The sequence below is a fragment of the Giraffa tippelskirchi genome, chromosome 3 (assembly GCF_054371585.1).
Source record: "Giraffa tippelskirchi isolate mGirTip1 chromosome 3, T2T-mGirTip1v1.2.pri, whole genome shotgun sequence".
Taxonomy (NCBI): Eukaryota; Metazoa; Chordata; class Mammalia; order Artiodactyla; family Giraffidae; genus Giraffa; species Giraffa tippelskirchi.
Genome location: NC_137277.1, coordinates 173,540,803 through 173,548,026, shown reverse-complemented (window position 1 = coordinate 173,548,026; position 7,224 = coordinate 173,540,803). Strand labels below are relative to the sequence as shown.

Sequence of the window (7,224 nt, the reverse complement as noted above, 5' to 3'; positions counted from 1 at the left end):
TCGTCTCTCTCTTTTTTTTAAGGTTGGAAAAATTACTTTATGAAGCCATAAGAAGCATTGAGTATAATTAAACTGTAGTCCAGAGTTAGATACAATTTAATAAAATAATAGTTCAATTTCAAAATAAAAGTTATTTTAGGTGAGACCATGAAATTTCCTAACATGTGATTTTAATACATTATGCTAAATTTTCTAAAACAACTCAGAGGAACTGATATTTACAGTAAATGGAGTATTTATGAAAAATCTGGCATCAGCTATATTATATATATGTATATATAGAACCCAAGATTATTTGAACTAGGAAACAGATGTTGTATATCTCAACAGCAGTACTGGAATGCAGAGTTTAAGACTGAGATTTATACCATGGGATTTGGAAAAGGAGCAGACATCTTGTTTTCAAAACCCGAAGTTTTTCTCAAGACCAAAATCAACATTGTAACTGCCACAGACAAGAAAAAGAGAAGCTTTGCTCACTTTAATTGTTCATCTGCCTCAGAAAGCCCAGTATCCCTGAGATAGGAACCACTGCAATAAAGGAGTGAATAGGTTCTCCCAAAGGAAGATTGTTGCTTAATTATGCCTCCTGCCCTGGAACCAGGAGCAAACTTTGTGTTTCACAACCTAATGCTTGGCAGCACCGAGACATTTCAGTAATGGTTCATCAAAATCCCAGCCTTCTCCATCTTCATGAAACAACCTTGTCTCCCATTGAATTTCCTTTTCCTTCATTTCTCAGGCTTCTGCTCTTTGTCTTTCTTCAACTCTATGCCTGGCTTCAGATGCTGCATCAATGTCTCTGATTGTCAAGTTGAAAGTGACATGCTTCCAAAGGCAGTGGGATTCATACTCTTTCTGATCTTCCAGCTTCCTCACTTTCTTCTTGATTATAGGCAACTTCTTGGTATCTATAAAAACTACATTTTCCCCTATTGAGTATTTTGCATACATTACACCATTCCATTACCCATCAATTGAGCAGAAAGACTTCTTGTCATTTGGGAAAAAAATCTCAGTGGTAATTCTGTGCTTCTTGCCCCCATAGAAAGGTTTAGTGTGGAAGATGACGTTTGCACTATAGCCAGTTTTGGAACAATTAATATTGCATTCTCCACCTAGTGCCACCCAGGGCACTGTGAGGATAGACCTGCCGTAAACATTGGGGAATGTGAGGATGTAATGTTCATCATGCTCTAGACATGAGACAGAGCCCTGCCCTATGTTGCACACCCCAGTTGACATCCCGAGGAATTTTGATTTGGTCCAGGTATGAGCTCTGAATTGTATCTTCTTATTAAAACACTCAGCATAAAAGGCTGAAATGGGTGGATGATGAGAAATCTGCTCAGCCATGAGTGTTACACTATTATTGGAAACCCAGGGAACTGGTCCTTCTGAAACTAGCTCTGGATTCTCTTCAGTACCATTTGGTAATGCTCAGACGGTAAAGCATCTGCCTACAATGCAGGAGACCCACGTTCAATTCCTGGGTCAGGAAGATCTCCTGGAGAAGGAAATGGCAACCCACTCCAGTATTCTTGCCTGGAAAGCCCCATGGATGGAGGAGCCTGGTAGGCTACAGTCCATGAGGTCGCAAAGAGTCGGACACGACTGAGCGACTTCACTTTCACTTTCACTTTTCAGTGACACTGAAAGATTTCACCCAAAATGGGGTTGTATGGCTTTTTGGCAACTGATCCTCTCCTTCCTACTTTAAAGGTTGAGAGATACCATTTCACAACCTGAACCATTCGGTCTCTGGCATCCTTCTGGTCACTAATAACTCACAAACAGATCCGGATGTGCAAAAATGTCTGCGTACATTTCTAGAAGAGATCTTCTTTCAAGAATAAATGTTGGAAGTACTACCTTCGTAAGATCCATTCCAATTCTAACCTGTGACAACAGATATATGATAATACTCTTGTGCTTTTCCACCAACCCTTCCTCCCCTTGGTCATTTCTATCATCATGTGAATTAAAAAGGTCAGCATCGCTTGTTCCACTGGACATGGAAGAATTAAGTGATTCCATGGTATCTGGGCACTTTAGTCTATTTCCTGAGCTCCTGTGTGTCAAGACTGAGGCAGATCCAGAGGGATCTATTAAGTGCTTTGGGGATGAGCCACTCTGAAGGAATTCATCTGCATCATAGAATTCATCTTCACTGCTAGAGTAAGAGAACCCTGGGACTGTGTTTGGAGACAAGTTGACAAGGCTTGGAGAAGTCAGACTGCTACTAGGTGGTGAGTGGCCACTGCCTGTACTATTTGGTGTCAGAGTCTGATGATGTCCCAAGGTTGCTAATACAGGTCCAACTGGTGGAAAAGACGAACGCCGCTCTGACTCACACAACTGAGTAGGTTCAGTCTGGGAAGGCACTGTGTTGACCACAAGTTCCAAGGGACTAGGTTGATATATTGCATCCACAGGATTGACAGTACTTGTAGTGATCTGCAACAACACAATGCAGTGTTTAGTTGATTCTACCATGCTATTTGTTGTCTCTTTGAGGGTTTCAATTTTCTTTCTCTGTTCATCATCTCTGCAGTTTTGAAGTTTGTCATCAAAAAGCTTCAACTGTTCTATCAAGATGTGTAGATAAGCATCAGCTTCTGTAAGTTTGTTATCAAAGTCTTGGAGACTAGGAACAAATCCTGAATCCAAACTCTCAGGTGGTGACGGGATGGAGGCAGGGAGAGAATCTCACACTCGCTCCCACAGCCTAGGCAAGCAGCAGGGTCCCTGGGAACTTAGGGGTGGGAGCCAGCTCCTCTCCCAGGCCCTCTGGGTCTATTCACTCCACAAGTGACCAGCAAGAAAGCCGTTCACCAAGACCCCTGCCCTCTGTGCCTCCAGGGGAGGAAGCCGAGGGCCACTTCTGAGCACTCCGCTTTGACCCCCTTAGCCGAATCACCGCTGCTGTGCAGTTGGTCTCGTCAAGTCTCCTTTCATCCTCTCTTGATTGCACTTTAATTAGCCTTTAGTTCTCATCACTCCAGCAAAATTAATTTTGTACAGGTTACCAATAGTTCCATATTGCTGAAGATAATAATTAACTCTCACGACTGACATTACTTATCTTAATTATTATGCACACTATGAAAAAGCCTCACCATATGTTAAAATTTACAAATGTGCAAATATGTAAAATTTGACAGAATTAAAAGGAGCAATAGACCAATTTGTGTTATACTGGGAGATTTTACCATACCCTTCTCTGTAACTGGGAGTTCAATTAGAAAAAGAAAAGCAAGAAATGGTATTTAAAATTTAAACATCTCCATTCATAAATGTGAAATTGCATTTGTAAACCAATTGAAATTGTATAGTGTGAAATACAGATTATTTTCAAGTGCACAAGTAATATTTACCAAGATCATCCAATAATGCTCAATAAAATAAATCTCAATAGAATGTTATAGTAATTCCAACTTTGGGGCTTCCCAGGTGCACTAGTGGTAAAGAACATGCCTGCCATTGCAGGAGATGTAAGAGATGCTGGTTGGATCCTAGGGTTGGGAATATCCCCTGGGGAAGGAAATGACAACCCTTTCCAGTATTCATGCCTGGATAATCCCATAGACAAAGGAGCCTAGCAGGCTACAGTAAATGGGGTCGCAAAGAGTCGGACATAACTGAAATCATTTAGCATGCATGCACATTTTCATGCCACAGAAAAATTAAGAAATCAATTTAAAAAAGATATCTTAAAACATCAAAAGTTTGAAACCTAAGAAATACACATCTAGACATCTTTGGATCGGAAGAAGCAATTAAATGGGGGGCTTCCCTGATGGTTCAGGCAATAAAGAATCTGCCTGAAATGTAGAAGACCAAGGTTCGATCCCTGGGTTGGGAAGATCTACTGGAGAAGGAAATGGCAACCCACTCCAATATTCTTGCCTGGAGAATCCCATAGACAGAGGAACCTGGTGGGCTACAGTCCATGGGCTAACAAAGAGTCGGACACAACTGAGCAACTAACTAGATGGAATTGAAAAAATATTTAGCATAAATAATTATGAGAAAGATGTAGGATGCAACTAAACAATGCTGAGGAAAGTACCTCAGGTGTAAAATAAGAAAGAAGAAGGCTAAAAAAAATAAAATAAAATAATGGTCTAGGTAGCCATCTCAAGAATTTAGGGGAAAAAAAACAGCAAATTAACCCAAAGAATGTAAACAGTAGGAAAAAATAAAGATAAGAGCAGAAACTGGTAAAGAAAACAAATGCACAATGAAGAAAATTAACAAATTCATAATATTAAATTTTAAAAATACTAATAAATTTCATAAGTCTCTGGCAAGGCTAATCTAAAAAAAATAATAGAGAAGAAAGGAGATAGAGAAAAAGGGAGAGGTGAGAGTGGTTGGATGGAGAGAAAGTGATAGCTTAATTATTAGTACTGGAAATATAAAAGAAGATATATTAACCTACATATGGACATATGTGATTTAAAACATTTGAGCATATTATTGACAACTACATGTCAATATTTTTAAAGATTTTGATAAAATGCCTAAATTCCCAGAGAAGCATAACAGCAGTAGTGTCCTAAAATAAATAAAAATATGAATAAAACTTTATATATAAAAAAATTTGATTCTGAAATTAAAAATCATGCCATAAGAACTGAGTAAATTTCATCTAGCAATGTATAAACAGAATATCAATACATCATGGCAAAGTGCTTTCTCACAAAATGCAAAGCCGTCTTAACACTTTAAAATCTAATGTTATTTTTCACATTAACTCAATAAAAAGAAAAGCCTTGCAATCATCTGAAAAGGTATAGAAATTCACTTATATTCCCCAGAAAAGCTCTTAACACACTAGGAATAAAAGATTGCTTTCTAATCTAATAAAGAATATCTAGGAAATTCTATAGCAGATATCATACTTAATGGTGATGTATTTAAAGATTTCCTATGAGACTGAAAATGTTACCTTATCACCATTTGTATTTAACATCATATTAAACATCCTTGCCATAGCATGTGTGTGCATGCTAAGTTGCTTCAGTCATGTCCAACTCTTTGTGATCCTATGGACTGTAGTCCACCAGGCTCCTCTGTCCTTGGGATTCTCCAGGTAAAAGTACTGGACTGGATTGCCATTTCCTTCTCTAGTGGATCTTCCCAACTCAGGGATCAAACCTGTGTCTCTTACATCTCCTGTGTTGGCAGGTGGGTTCTTTACCCTTAGGGCCACCTGGGATGCCCCCCATTGTGGTAGTATAATATTATAAAAGGAAAATAGATTTATGGTTATTGGAAGTTCAGTCACTCAGTTGTGTCCAACTCTTTGCAACCCCATGGACTGGAACATGCCAGACTTCCCTGTCCATCACCAACTCCCGTAGTTTACACAAACTCATGTCCATTGAGTCAGTGATGCCATCCAACCATCTCATTCTCTGTCGTCCCCTTCTCCTCCTGCCTTCAATCTTTCCTAGCATCAGTTCTTTGCATCAGGTGGCCAAAGTATTGGAGTTTCAGCTTCAACATCAGTCCTTCCAATGAACACTCAGGACTGATCTCCTTTAGGATGGACTGGTTGGATCTCCTTGCAGTCCAAGGGACTCTCAAGAGTCTTCTCCAACACCACAGTTCAAAAGCATCTATTCTTTGACACTCAGCTTTCTTTATAGTCCAACTCTCACATCCATACATGACTACTAGAAAAACCGTAGCTTTGACTAGATGGACCTTTGTTGGCAAAGCTTGTATGTCCTAGGACCCAGGAGAAAGGAGCAGTAACCCCACAAGAAACTGACCCAGACTTGCCTGTGAGTGTCCAGGAGACTCTGGCAGAGGCGTGGGTCGGCAGTGGCCTGCTGCAGGGTCAGGGGCACTGAGTGTGGCAATGCCTGCATGGGACCTTTTGAAGGAGGTCCCCACTATCTTCACTACCTCCACCATAGTTTGGCCTCAGGTCAACCAACAGGGAGGGAACACAGCCCCACCCATCAACAGAAAATTGGATTCAAGATTTACCGCCCATCAAAACAAAACCCAGTTTCCCCCTCAGTCAGTCTTTCCCATCAGGAAGCTTCCATAAACTTCTTATCCTTCTCCATCGAGGGAAAACATTTGAATACATCTAATGAAAGTTCTATTTTGTCCAATGTATAAAAGCTAGCAAGGCTGTCTGTCCTAAACTAACAATAGGAAAAAGTCAGATAAATGACAGTCACAACTTTCCGGAAGCCTGCAGAGAGCTGAGGTCACAGAGTAACAAGGCAGCATGGATTCCAGTGAGACACAAGCTTCCCCTAGAGGAAGGGGAGGTAGGGCTGGCTCACCTATGGCCGGCCTGGGAGGAGGGGGTAAGGCAATGTTAGAAGAAAAAAAAAAATCCCCATACCTCTCACTGGTGATCTCTTGCAGCTGAGAAAGAGGCAGGAGCATCTCTCTTGAACAAGAAACTCCACAGATACAATTAGAAGCATGACTGACATGAAGAGGGAAAGTTAAAACACACACATTCCCACAAACACACAGACAAGGCCATGAACAAAGAAGAAAAGGACATCTAAAGACTGTAGAACAATGAGAAATGATGTATCACACATGTAACTAGTGTCCTAGAAGCAGGAAATAGGCAAAATAAGGCCCTAGAAATTAAATAGCTAGCAGTGAAGATCCATGATCCCTGAGAGAAGGGAAACAAATGGGATGAGCCCTCCTATTGGGCACAGTTTCTGTCTGCTAGAGTTTCAAGACCACAGGATGCATCTGGACTGCTGGCGACAGAGGTGACTACACTTCATAGGGCAAAACCCTGGAGAGGAGAAAACTGCATAGACAGGAAGCTTAAGAATCTGAAGCAGGTCCTGGGGGATCTGAGAACAGATCAGCACATGCGAGGAAGCTAATCAAATCTGGAAAAAGAAACAGCAGGCATTTCTGGGGTTTCTCCCAGTACTTTCTTGCTACACTATGCTATCTTGACAGCCCACAGAGATGGCTGTTTTGTGTCTGAGTTCTATTTCACTTACTGGGGAGTGGGCTGGAAAGAGCCCTCAGGTGAGAAAACCCTTTAAATGTGAATCTCACCCCCTGGCTTTCCCTTCTTTCTCGATTTGTGACCCCTCTGATCTCTGCCCTCCCTTCATCAGTCTCTAGTACTTTCAAATATTTGCTTTTTACATTTTGTCTAAAGTGTGTTATTTTTGTCAGCACTGGGGTTGATTTGACATGTTACTCTGTCGTTAT

General features: G+C 40.8%; 1 pseudogene; it reads right to left on the bottom strand.

Annotated features, from left to right (window-relative positions):
• Nucleotides 1–627: 627 nt before the first annotated feature.
• Nucleotides 628–2,664, bottom strand: LOC145542600 (oxysterol-binding protein-related protein 9-like; annotated as a pseudogene).
• Between the last annotated feature and the right edge of the window lie 4,560 nt (nt 2,665–7,224).